This window comes from Somniosus microcephalus, chromosome 12 (assembly GCF_052327205.1).
Source record: "Somniosus microcephalus isolate GS21.2 chromosome 12, FLI_Smic_1.0, whole genome shotgun sequence".
Classification (NCBI taxonomy): Eukaryota; Metazoa; Chordata; class Chondrichthyes; order Squaliformes; family Somniosidae; genus Somniosus; species Somniosus microcephalus.
Window position 1 is genome coordinate 143,803,231 of NC_140998.1, and position 14,727 is coordinate 143,817,957.

Here is a 14,727-nt window from a genome sequence, read left to right on the forward strand (position 1 = left end):
TTCAGGGTGGATAAAACTCTCCGTGCTTCCACTGTCAATTAAACATTTAACCCCGCACCCGTTTACCTCGATGTCCACCACTGATTTGGATAGCGGGTGCGGTCTGGTCTGGTCCACTGTGACTGATGCCACTGTAGTGCCCTGGTCGAGACAAGATGGCGTCCACGCTGTCTGCTCACAAGATGGCGGACCCCACGAGGTCGAGCAAGATGGCATCCAAGATGGCCACTCCCACGGCGCACACGCGGCGGTGGCGGGTTTTCCAGCAGGGTCCCCTCTGCACACCTTCCCGAAGTGCCCCTTCTTACCGCACTTAAAGCAGGTGGTGCCTTTCGCCGGGCACAGGTTTCTGGTGTGCTTCGGCTGCCCGCAGAAGTAGCAGTTGGGGCCCCGACGCGTCGCGGCTGTCGTAGGGCTTCTGGGGGGAGAGCGGGGCCCCGACGGTGTCGGGATGCCGGGCGGGGAAGATGCATTCCAAGATGGCGGTGCCCTTGGTGCACACGTGGCGGCGTGGGCGGCGCAGGCTGAAGAGTAGGCGTCCGAGTTTCTCTGGGCCACATCCGGGGATCGCGCTTTGTCCACAGCCTGTTTCAGGTCCAATCCCGTTTTTTCCAGTAGTCTCTGCCGGATGCAAGTGGAGCTGAGGCCTGTGATAAAGGCATCACGAACAAGCTCGTCAGTGTGCACTGCGGCTTTTACATCTTGGCACTTGCAGTCTTTGCCAAGCGTTTTCAGGGTGACTAGGAACTCATCCACCGATTCCCCAGGTCACTGTGTGCGACTAGCGAGCAGATGCCTAGCGTACACCTCGTTCGTTGGCTGCTGGTAATGCACCTTTAGGGTGTCGCAGGCGGCCGGGTACGTGTCGGCATCTTGGATGAGGGGGTAAACCTGGTGGCTTACCCAATTCCGCAGGATTCCGAGTTTCATACTTTCAGAGTCCGTAGCGTCTGTGATGGCTGCGGAATTGTCCAGGAAGAATTCCATACACTTAAACCAGTGTCCGAATCGTGCCGATGCGTCCGAAGCATGCGGGTCCAAATCCAAACGTTTGTGTTTCAAGAGTTGATCCATTGCGTTGAAAACTGAGTTAATAAAATTGATGTGCCTCAATGAATCCGAGACTCAACGTTAACGGAGCAAAGCAAGGCTTTTATTAACTCAAAAAGTAATACACAGTGGAGAAGTGTCTCTCATCCAGAGATCTGCTGTACTGCCTGTGAGACACGCTGGGGCCTGCTTAAGTTGGGGCCAGGTATGGGCGGAGCCCTACACACAACACAATACAGGTAAGGAAATGAAACTGAAACTAAACTCCCCTGCTTGTCACAGTCACAGGCACAATCAAACACAGAGAATACAGAGTGCCTGATGAATGGCATATTTCATCACACACAGCTCTCTCTGTGTAACACACTGTTCTGTACACACAGCTCTCCCTGTGTAACACACTGTTCAGTACACGCAGCTCTCCCTGTGTAACACACTGTTCAGCACACACAGCTCTCTGTGTGTAACACACTGTTCAGTACACACAGCTCGCTCCGTGTAACACACTGTTCAGTACACACAGCACTACCTGCGTAAAACACTGTTCAGTACAACCAGCTCTCTCTGTGTAACACACTGTTCAGTACACACAGCTCTCCCTGTGTAACACATTGATCAGTACACACAGCTCTCCCTGTGTAACACACTGTTCAGTACACACAGCTCTCCCTGTGCAACACACTGTTCAGTACACACAGCTCTCCCTGAGTAACACACTGTTCAGTACATACAGCTCTCTCTGTGTAAGACTGTTCAGTACACACAGCTCTCTCTGTGCAACACACTGTTCCGTGCACACAGCTCTCCCTGTGTAACACACTGTTCAGTACACACAGCTCTCTCTGTGTAACACGCTGCTCAGTACACACAGCTCTCTCTGTGTAACACACTGTTCAGTACACACAGCTCTCCCTGTCTAACACACTGTTCAGTACACACAGCTCTCCCTGTGTAACACACTGTTCAGCACACACAGCTCACTCTGTGTAACACACTGTTCAGTTCACACAGCTCTCTCTGTGTAACACACTGTTCAGTGCACACAGCTCTCCCTGTTTAACGCACTGTTCAGTACACGCAGCTCTCCCTGTGTAACACACTGTTCAGTACACACAGCTCTCCCTGTTTAACACACTGTTCAGCACACACAGCTCTCTCTGTGTAGCACACTGTACAGTACACACAGCTCTCTCTGTGTAACACACTCTTCAGTACACACAGCTCTCCCTGTGTAACACACTGTTCAGTACACACAGCTCTCCCTGTCTAACACACTGTTCAGCACACACAGCTCTCCCCGTGCAACACACTGTTCAGGACACAGCTCTCCCTGTGTAACACACTGTTCAGCACACACAGCACTCCCTGTGTAACACACTGTTCAGTACACACAGCACTCCCTGTGTAACACACTGTTCAGTACACACAGCTCTCTCTGTGCAACACACTGTTCAGTACACACAGCTCTCTCTGTATAACACACTGTTCAGTACACACAGCTCGCTGTGTGTAACACAGTGTTCAGTACACACAGCTCTCTGTGTGTAACGCACTGTTCAGTACACACAGCTCTCCCTGTTTAACACACTGTTCAGTGCACACAGCTCTCCCTGTGTAACACACTGTTCAGTACACACAGCTCTCCCTGTGTAACACCATGTTCATTACACACAGCTCTCTGGGTGTAACAGACTGTTCAGGACACACAGCTCTCTCTGTGTAACACACTGTTCAGTGCACACAGCTCTCCCTGTGTAACACACTGTACAGTACACAGAGCTCTCCTTGTGTAACACACTATTCAGTACACACAGCTCTCCCTGTATAACACACTGTTCAGTACACACAGCTCTCCCTGTGTAACACACTGTTCAGTGCACACAGCTCTCCCTTTGTAACACACTGTTCATTCCACACAGCTCTCTGGGTGTAACAGACTGTTCAGTACACACAGCTCTCTCTGTGCAATGCACTGTTCAGTACACACATCTCTCTCTGTGTAACACACTTCTCAGTACACACAGCTCTCTCTGTGTAACATACTGTTCAGTACACACAGCTCTCGCTGTGTAAAACACTGTTCAGTACACACAGCTCTCCGTGAAACACACTGTTCAGTACACACAGCTTTCCATGTGTAACACACTGTTCAATACACAGAGCTCTCCCTGTGTAACACACTATTCAGTACACACAGCTCTCCCTGTGTAAAACACTGTTCAGAACACACAGCTCACCCTGTGTAACACACTGTTCAGTACACACAGCTCTCCCTGTGTAACACTGTTCAGTACACACAGCTCTCTCTGTGAAACACACTGTTCAGTACACACATCTCTCTCTGTGCAACACACTATTCAGTACACACAGCTCTCCGTGTAACACACTGTTCAGTACACACAGCTCTCCCCGTGTAACACAAAGTTCAGTACACACAGCTCTCCCTGTGTAACGCACTGTTCAGTACACACAGCTCTCCCTGTGCAACACACTGTTCAGTACACACAGCTCTCCCTGTGTAACACACTGTCCAGTACACACAGCTCTCCCTGTGTAACACACAGTTCAGTACACCCAGTTCTCCCTGTGTAACACACTGTTCAGTACACACAGCTCTCTGTGTGACACACTGTTCAGTACACACAGCTCTCCCTGTGTAACACACTGTTCAGTACACACAGCTCTCCCTGTGTAACACACTGCTCAGTACACACAGCTCTCTCTGTGTAACACACTGTTCAGTACACACAGCTCTACCTGTGTAACACACTGTTCAGTACACACAGCTCTCTCTGTGTAACACACTGTTCAGTACACACTGCTCTCCCTGTGTAACACACTATTCAGTACACACAGCTCTCCCTGTGTAACACACTGTTCAGTACACACAGCTCTCTCTGTGTAACAAACTGTTCAGTACACACAGCTCTCCCCATGTAACACAAAGTTCAGTACACACAGCTCTCCCTGTGTAACACACTGTTCAGTACACACAGCTCTCCCTGTGTAACAGTGTTCAGTACACACAGCTCTCTCTGTGTAACACACTGTTCAGTGCACACAGCTCTCTCTGTGTAACACACTGTTCAGTACACACATCTCTTTCTGTGTAACACTGCTCAGTACACACAGCTCTCTCTGTGTAAAACACTGTTCAGTACACACAGCTCTCCATGTGTAACACCCTGTTCAGTACACACAGCTCTCCCTGTGTAACACACTTTTCAGTACACGCAGCTCTCTCTGTGTAACACACTGTTCAGTAAACACAGCTCTCTCTGTATAACACATTGTTCAGTACACACAGCTCTCCCTGTGTAACACACTGTTCAGTACACACAGCTCTCCTGTGTAACACGCTGTTCAGTACACCCAGCTCTCCGTGTAACACACTGTTCAGGACACACAGCTCTCTCTGTGTAACACACTGTTCAGTACACACCTCTCTCTCTGTGTAACACACTGTTCAGTACACACAGCTCTCTCTGTGTAACACAATGTTCAGCACACACAGCACTCCCTGTGTAACACACTGTTCAGTACATACAGCACTCCCTGTGTAACACACTGTTCAGTACACACAGTTCTCTCTGTGCAACACACTGTTCAGTACACACAGCTCTCTGGGTGTAACAGACTGTTCAGTACACACAGCTCTCTCTGTGTAACGCACTGTTCAGTACACACATCTCTCTCTGTGTAACACACTTCTCAGTACACACAGCTCTCTCTGTGTAACATACTGTTCAGTACACACAGCTCTCTCTGTGTAAAACACTGTTCAGTACACACAGCTCTCCATGTGTAACACCCTGTTCAGTACACACAGCTCTCCCTGTGTAACACACTTTTCAGTACACGCAGCTCTCTCTGTGTAACACACTGTTCAGTAAACACAGCTCTCTCTGTATAACACATTGTTCAGTACACACAGCTCTCCCTGTGTAACACACTGTTCAGTACACACAGCTCTCCTGTGTAACACGCTGTTCAGTACACCCAGCTCTCCGTGTAACACACTGTTCAGGACACACAGCCCTCTCTGTGTAACACACTGTTCAGTACACACCTCTCTCTGTGTGTAACACAGTGTTCAGTACACACAGCTCTCTGTGTGTAACGCACTGTTCAGTACACACAGCTCTCCCTGTGTAACACACTGTTCAGTGCACACAGCTCTCCCTGTGTAACACACTGTTCAGTACACACAGCTCTCCCTGTGTAACACCATGTTCATTACACACAGCTCTCTGGGTGTAACAGACTGTTCAGGACACACAGCTCTCTCTGTGTAACACACTGTTCAGTGCACACAGCTCTCCCTGTGTAACACACTGTACAGTACACAGAGCTCTCCCTGTGTAACACACTATTCAGTACACACAGCTCTCCCTGTATAACACACTGTTCAGTACACACAGCTCTCCCTGTGTAACACACTGTTCAGTGCACACAGCTCTCCCTTTGTAACACACTGTTCATTCCACACAGCTCTCTGGGTGTAACAGACTGTTCAGTACACACAGCTCTCTCTGTGTAACGCACTGTTCAGTACACACATCTCTCTCTGTGTAACACACTTCTCAGTACACACAGCTCTCTCTGTGTAACATACTGTTCAGTACACACAGCTCTCGCTGTGTAAAACACTGTTCAGTACACACAGCTCTCCGTGAAACACACTGTTCAGTACACACAGCTTTCCATGTGTAACACACTGTTCAGTACACAGAGCTCTCCCTGTGTAACACACTATTCAGTACACACAGCTCTCCCTGTGTAAAACACTGTTCAGAACACACAGCTCACTCTGTGTAACACATTGTTCAGTACACACAGCTCTCCCTGTGTAACACTGTTCAGTACACACAGCTCTCTCTGTGTAACACACTGTTCAGTACACACATCTCTCTCTGTGTAACACACTGTTCAGTACACACAGCTCTCTCTGTGCAACACACTATTCAGTACACACAGCTCTCCGTGTAACACACTGTTCAGTACACACAGCTCTCTCTGTGTAACAAACTGTTCAGTACACACAGCTCTCCCCGTGTAACACAAAGTTCAGTACACACAGCTCTCCCTGTGTAATGCACTGTTCAGTACACACAGCTCTCCCTGTGCAACACACTGTTCAGTACACACAGCTCTCCCTGTGTAACACACTGTCCAGTACACACAGCTCTCCCTGTGTAACACACAGTTCAGTACACCCAGTTCTCCCTGTGTAACACACTGTTCAGTACACACAGCTCTCTGTGTAACACACTGTTCAGTACACACAGCTCTCCCTGTGTAACACACTGTTCAGTACATACAGCTCTCCCTGTGTAACACACTGCTCAGTACACACAGCTCTCTCTGTGTAACACACTGTTCAGTACACACAGCTCTACCTGTGTAACACACTGTTCAGTACACACAGCTCTCTCTGTGTAACACACTGTTCAGTACACACTGCTCTCCCTGTGTAACACACTATTCAGTACACACAGCTCTCCCTGTGTAACACACTGTTCAGTACACACAGCTCTCTCTGTGTAACAAACTGTTCAGTACACACAGCTCTCCCCGTGTAACACAAAGTTCAGTACACACAGCTCTCCCTGTGTAACACACTGTTCAGTACACACAGCTCTCCCTGTGTAACAGTGTTCAGTACACACAGCTCTCTCTGTGTAACACACTGTTCAGTGCACACAGCTCTCTCTGTGTAACACACTGTTCAGTACACACATCTCTTTCTGTGTAACACTGCTCAGTACACACAGCTCTCTCTGTGTAAAACACTGTTCAGTACACACATCTCTCCATGTGTAACACCCTGTTCAGTACACACAGCTCTCCCTGTGTAACACACTGTTCAGTACACGCAGCTCTCTCTGTGTAACACACTGTTCAGTAAACACAGCTCTCTCTGTATAACACATTGTTCAGTACACACAGCTCTCCCTGTGTAACACACTGTTCAGTACACACAGCTCACCTGTGTAACACGCTGTTCAGTACACCCAGCTCTCCCTGTGTAACACACGGTTCAGTCCACACAGCTCTCCCTTTGTAACACACTGTTCAGTACACACAGCTCTCTCTGTGTAACACTGTTAAGTACACACAGCTCTCTCTGTGTAACACACTGTTCAGTACACACAGCTCTCTCTGTGTAACACACAGTTCAGTACACACAGCTCTCCCTGTGCAACACACTGTTCAGTACACACAGCTGTCCCTGTGTAACACTCTGTTCAGTACACACAGCTCTCTCTGTGTAACACACTGTTCAGTACACACAGCTCTCCCTGTGTAACACATTGTTCAGTAGACACAGCTCTCCCTGTGTAACACACTGTTCAGTACACACAGCTCTCTCTGTGTAACACATTGTTCAGTACACACAGCTCTCCCTGTGTAACACACTGTTCAGTACACACAGCTCACACTGTGTAACACACTGTTCAGTACACACAGCTCTCCCTGTGTAAGACACTGTTCAGTACACACAGCTCTCCCTGTGTAACACACTGTTCAGTACACACAGCTCTCCCTGTGTAACACATTGTTCAGTACACACAGCTCTCCCTGTGTAACACACTGTTCAGTACACACAGCTCTCTCTGTGTAACACACTGTTCAGTACACACAGCTCTCCCTGTGTAACACATTGTTCAGTACACACAGCTCTCCCTGTTTAACACACTGTTCAGCACACACAGCTCTCCCTGTGTAACACACTGTTCAGTACACACAGCTCTCTCCGTGTAACACAATCTTCAGTGCACACAGCTCTCTCTGTGTAACACTGCTCAGTACACACAGCTCTCTCTGTGGAACACACTGTTCAGTACACACAGCTCTCCCTGTGTAACACACTGTTCAGTACACACAGCTCTCTCTGTGTAACACACTGTTCAGTACACACAGCTCTCTCTGTGTAACACACTGTTCAGTACACACAGCTCTCCCTGTGTAACACACTGTTCAGTACACACAGCTCTCCCTGTGTAACACACTGTTCAGTACACACAGCTCTCCCTGTGTAACACACTGTTCAGTATGATGTGCCTCAATAAATCCGAGACTCGATGTTAGCGAAACAAAACAAGGCTTTTATTGACTTATAAGGTAACACACAGAGGAGAGGTATCTTCCATCCAGAGGTCTGCCGTACTGGATGTGATGCAGGCTGGGCCAGCTTACATAGGGGCCATGTATGGGCGGACCCCTACACATAGTACAATACAATGGTGAGGAAACGGAACTGAGGTAAGGGAAATGAAACTGAAACCAGCCACAGTCACAGGCAGAGAATACCAATGAGTGATGAATGGAATATTTCATCACATTCACCCCTTCAATAGGTTTAGTCTGTTCGGGGGTTGGATAGTCCTCTGCGACCGACGTGGCTGTTGTGGTGCCGCGGGTGTCGGCTGGGTGTCCCCGGTGGCCTCCTGGATCTCTACCGGGTGTGCCGCCAGGGTTGTTGAAGGGGTAGTTGGTGGGGGTACCGTTGGTCGATGTTCTTCCGGGGGTGATGAAAGAGTAGTGGGTGGGTAAGAGTTGCTGTGATCGTTGTTGCTGCTGTTGTCGTGGTTGTTGTCGTTACCGGCTGGGGCGACGTCTTTTATGGACACGGTGTCCTCCCTTCCATCGGCGTGCCGGACATACGCGTATTGGGGGTTGGCGTGGAGTAGGTGCACTGACTCCACGAGAGGTTCCATCTTGTGGCCCCTCAAATGCCTTCGCACGAATACCGGACCCGGGGTGGAAAGCCATGATGGCATGGATGCGCCTGAGGTGGATTTCCGGGGAAAGACAAACATTCGCTCATGAGGCGTGGCATTAGTGGCAGTACACAATAGCGAACGTATCGAATGGAGCACATCTGGGAGGACTTCCTGCCAGCGGGAGATAGGGAGGCCCTTGGTCCTTAGAGCTAGAGTGACTGCTTTCCATACCGTCTCGTTCTCTCGCTGCACTTGACCGTTACCCCGGGGGTTGTAGCTGGTGGTACGGCTTGTGGCGATCCCCCTGGACAGCATGTACTGGCGTAGCTCTTCACTCATGAAGGATGCCCCCCTATCCGTATGGATGTAGCTCAGCATACCGAACAGGCAGAATAGGCTGTTGAGGCATTTAATGACCGTGGCGCTGGTCATGTCTGGGCAGGGGAGGGCGAATGGGAAAGGGAAGTATTCATCCACAATGTTCAGGAAGTAAACATTGTGGTCGACGGACGGGAGGGGGCCCTTGAAATCTAAGCTGAGCCGCTCAAAGGGCCGTGTAGCTTTGATTAAGTGGGCTCTATCTGGGCGGTAGAACTGAGGCTTGCACTCAGCGCAAGTGCGGCAGTTCCTGGTCAGAGACCGAACTTCCTCAATCGAGTAGGGTAAGTTGCGGGACTTTATGAAGTGGAACAGCCGCGTGACCCCTGGGTGGCAGAGGTCGTTGTGGAGCGTCTGTAGCCGATCCCCGGTGGCGCTGGCACACATCCCTCGTGAGAGGGCGTCGGGGGATTCGTTAAGGGCCCCTGGCCGGTAAATGATGTCATAATCGAAGGTGGAGGGTTTTCCGGCGGTTGGTTTTCCGGCGGGGTTCCCTCTGCACACCTTCCCGAAGTGCCCCTTCTTACCGCACTTAAAGCAGGTGGTGCCTTTCGCCAGGCACAGGTTTCTGGTGTGCTTTGGCTGCCCGCAGAAGTAGCAGTTGGGTCCCTGATGCGTCGCGGCTGTCGTAGGGCTTCTGGGGGGAGAGCGGGGCCCAGCCGGTGTCGGGCTGTCGGGCGGGGAAGATGCCTTCCAAGATGGCGGTGCCCTCGGTGCACACGTGGCGGCGTGGACGGCGCGGGCTGAAGAGTAGGCGTCCGAGTTTCTCTGGGCCACATCCAGGGATCGCGCGGTGTCCGCAGCCTGTTTCAGGTCCAACCCCGTTTTTTCCAGCAGTCTTTGCCGGATGTAAGTGGAGCTGAGGCCTGTGATGAAGGCATCGCGAACAAGCTCGTCAGTGCACACTGCGGCTTTTACATCTCGGCACTTGCAGTCTTTGCCAAGCATTTTCAGGGTGCTTAGGAACTCCTCCACCGATTCCCCAGGTCGCTGTGCGCGGGTGGCGAGCAGGTGCCTAGCATACACCTCATTCGTAGGCTGCTGGTAATGCGCCTTTAAGATGTCGCAGGCGGCCAGGTACGTCTCGGCGTCTTGGATGAGGGGGTAAATCCGGTGGCTTACCCAATTCCGCAGAATTCCGAGTCTCATCCTTGCAGCGTCCGTAGCATCTTTGACGGCTGCGGAATTGTCCAGGAAGAATTCCATAGACTCAAACCAGTGTCCGAAGCGTGCTGATGCATCCGGAGCATGTTGATCCAAATCCAAACGTTCGGGTTTCAGGAGTTGATCCATAGTGTTGAAAAATAAGTTAATAAAATTGATGTGCCTCAATAATTCCGAGACTCGAAGGTAGCAGAACAAAACAAGGCTTTTATTAACTTAGAACAAAACACGTAAACGAGAGAGATGTCGTCCTTCTGGAGACTGGGGCTTGACTGAAGCTAGCTTACAAACGGGGCCAGGTATGGGCGGAGCCCTACACACAGCACATTCCAGTATACAATACAGCACATTCCAGTACACAATACAATGAGGTCTGGGGGAAGGGAAATGACATTGAAACCGATCTCAGTCACAGGCAGTGATGAATGGAAATATTTCATCACACAGCTCTCCCTGTGTAACACACTGTTCAGTACACATAGCTCTCCCTGTGTAACACACTGTTCAGTACACACAGCTCTCTCTGTGTAACACACTGTTCAGTACACACAGCTCTCTGTGTAACACACTGTTCAGTACACACAGCTCTCCCTGTGTAACACACTGTTCAGTACACACAGCTCTCTCTGTGTAACATACTGTTCAGTACACACAGCTCTCTCTGTGTAACACACTGTTCAGTACACACAGCTCTCTCTGTGTAACACACTGTTCAGTACACACAGCTCTCCCTGAGTAACACACTGCTCAGTACACACAGCTCTCCCTGTGTAACACACTGTTCAGTACACACAGCTCTCTCTGTGTAACACACTGTTCAGTACACACAGCTCTCTCCCTGTGTAACACACTGTTCAGTACACACAGCTCTCTCTGTGTAACACACTGTTCAGTACACACAGCTCTCCGTGTAACACACTGTTCAGTACACACAGCTCTCCGTGTAACACACTGTTCAATACACACAGCTCTCTCCATGTACATACATAGATACATAGAAGATAGGAGCAGGAGTAGGCCATTCGGCCCTTCGTGCCTGCTCCGCCATTCGATGAGATCATGGCTGATCCTTTAATTCAGTATCCCGTCCCCGCCTTCTCTCCGTAACCCTTAACCCCTTTTGCCCGTAGAAATATATCTAATTCCCTCTTAAATATATTTAATGAGCTGGCGTACACTGCCCTCTGTGGCAATGAGTTCCACAGGTTCACCACTCTCTGAGTGAAGAAATTCCCCCTCATCTCTGTCCTAAATGGTTTAGCCCTTATCCTTAAATTATGTCCTCTAGTTCTGTTCTCACCTGCCAAGGGAAACATTCCTTCTGCATTCAGTCTGTCTAGACCTGTCAGAATTTTATACACTTCTATGAGGTCCCCTCTCAATCTTCTAAACTCCAGTGTGTACATCCCTAAACTACATAGTCTCTCCTCATAGGTCATTCCCGCCATTCCTGGTATCAGCCTGGTGAATCGCCGCTGCACCCCCTCCATGGCAAGAACATCCTTCCTCAGATGAGGCGACCAAAACTGTACACAGTACTCGAGGTGTGGTCTCACCAGTGCCCTGTACAGCTGCAGCAAGGTATCCCTGTTCCTGTATTCTAACCCTTTTGCTATGAAGGCCAGCATACCGTTTGCCTTCTTGACCGCCTGTTGCACCTGCATGCTCGCCTTCAGTGACTGGTGTACAAGAACACCCAGGTCTCTCTGTACTTCCCCCTCTCCCAATCTATTGCCATTTAAATAATAATTTGCCCTCCCGTTCCTGCACCCAAGGTGGATAACTTCGCACTTGTCCACATTATAGTGCATCTGCCATTTATCCGCCCAATCGCCCAGTCTGTCCAAATCGCTCTGGAGCTTCCTGGTCTCTTCCTCTGAGCCCACCCCCCCTCCTAGTTTAGTGTCGTCTGCAAATTTGGAAATGCTGCATCCGACTCCCTGATCCAGGTCATTAATGTAAATTGTGAACAGCTGGGGGCCCAGGACAGATCCCTGTGGTACCCCACTTGTTACTGCCTGCCATTCAGAAAATGAGCCGTTTATTCCAACTCTCTGTTTTCTATCTGACAGCCAGTTCCCTATCCACGCCAAAACTTTCCCCTTTATCCCATGAGCCTCAATTTTCCATGCTAATCTTTTATGTGGGACCTTATCGAAGGCCTTTTGGAAGTCCAGGTACACCACATCTACTGGCTCTCCCCCATCTATTCTACCAGTTACTCCCTCAAAAAATTCCAATAGATTAGTCAAGCACGATTTACCCTTTGTAAATCCATGTTGACTCTGTCCTATCCTGTCCCCATTTGCTAAGTGCTCCGCTATTTCATCCTTAATGATGGACTCCAGCATTTTGCCCACAACTGATGTAAGGCTTACAGGTCTGTAATTACCTGCTTTTTCCCTACCCCCCTTTTTGAATAGTGGGGTAACGTTAGCTACCCTCCAATCCATCGGCACTGTTCCCGAGTCTAATGTAACACACTGTTCAGTACACACAGCTCTCTCTGTGTAACACACTGTTCAATACACACAGCTCTCCCTGTGTAACAAACTGTTCAGTACACACAGCTCTCCCTGTGTAACACACTGTTCAGTACACACAGCTCTCTCTGTGTAACACACTGTTCAGTACACACAGCTCTCTCTGTGCAACACACTGTTCAGTACACACAGCTCTCCCTGTGTAACACACTGTTCAGTACACACAGCTCTCCCTGTGTAACACACTGTTCAGTACACACAGCTCTCCCTGTGTAACACACTGTTCAATACACACAGCTCTCTCTGTGTAACACACTGTTCAGTAAACACAGCTCTCTCTGTGTAACACTCTGTTCAGTACACACAGCTCTCCCTGTGTAACACACTGTTCAGTACACACAGCTCTCTCTGTGTAACACTCTGTTCAGTACACACAGCTCTCTCTGTGTAACACACTGTTCAGTACACACAGCTCTCCCTGTGTGATATACCTTAAATAGCTACAGAGACTGATAGTTATAACTCAAACAGTTGGCTTTTAATAGCTTAGAACTGGACAGAACAGAACACACATGTTAGCCTTCTGATCAGCTTCTCAGAAGTGAACTAGGAGGCGGAGCCAGGGGCGAAGCAACAGATCAGGACAATCAATGGCACAGCAGAGTGGTATACAGTACATCAGCATTCCTGGCCAACCAAGAAAACAGCAGGGTTACAATAGATTACAATAGGAAACTGTACACAGGTAGAATAAGGTATATACTTATAAGACTTATTTCACCACATTCACCCCTCCTATAAGTTAAATCTGACCGGGGGTTTTACAGTTCGTAGTGAGCGGCGTAGCGTCGGCCGAGGAACCTCTTGGGGGACTTGCTCAGGTTCCTCCGCCGTCCCGGCATCTGCTGGGTTTTCCAAAATGACGTTTTGTACGTCTTGTACCTCCGGGCATCCCATCCCCACAGACAGCGCATCACGGTGCTCCACCCCCGCATCTTCGCTAGCAGCATCGCTCTCTCTCTCTTCTCCTGCCGGAGCCAGGTCCTTTATTGAAACAGTATCCTCACGTCCATCAGGGTATTGAATATATGTGTACTGAGGATTGGCATGGAGGAGCTGTACTTCCTCCACTAGGGGATCAGTCTTATGACCTCTCACATGTTTTCGTAGCAGTACAGTGCCCGGGGACATCAACCACCCGGGTAGTGAAATACCGGAGGAAGATTTCCTGGGGAAACCGAACATCCTCTCATGAGGAGTAGCATTTGTTGCGGTGCACAGCAGAGATCTTATGGAATGCAGTACATCGGGAAGAACTTCCTGCCAGCGAGAGGTCGGTAGGCCTTTCGATTTTAAAGACAGAACGACTGCCTTCTACAGTGTCGCATTCTCCCTCTCAACCTGCCCATTGCCCCGGGGGTTGTAGCTAGTGGTTCTACTAGTAGCAATCCCTTTTGATAGTAAGAACCGGCGTAACTCATCACTCATAAACGACGTCCCTCTGTCGTTATGGATATAGTTGGGCATACCGAACAGACAGAATAAGTTGCAGAGGCTTTTGATTACCATAGCACTGGTCATGTCCGGGCAGGGAATGGCAAAGGGGAAACGAGAGTATTCGTCTATAACATTGAGGAAATAGACATTACGATCAACCGATGGGAGAGGACCTTTGAAATCAAGGCTTAGGCGCTCGAATGGCCAAGTTGCCTTGATGAGGTGAGCTTGTTCGGGCCTGTAGAAGCGGGGTTTGCATTCCGCACAAACGCGGCAGGCTCTGGTCATCGTTCGGACCTCCTCAATGGAGTAGGGTAAGTTGCGAGACTTGATGAAGTGATTCAATCGGGTGATTCCTGGGTGGCAGAGTGCGTCATGGAGACTTTGGAGCTTGTCAGTACTAAGGCTGGCACATACCCCTCGAGATA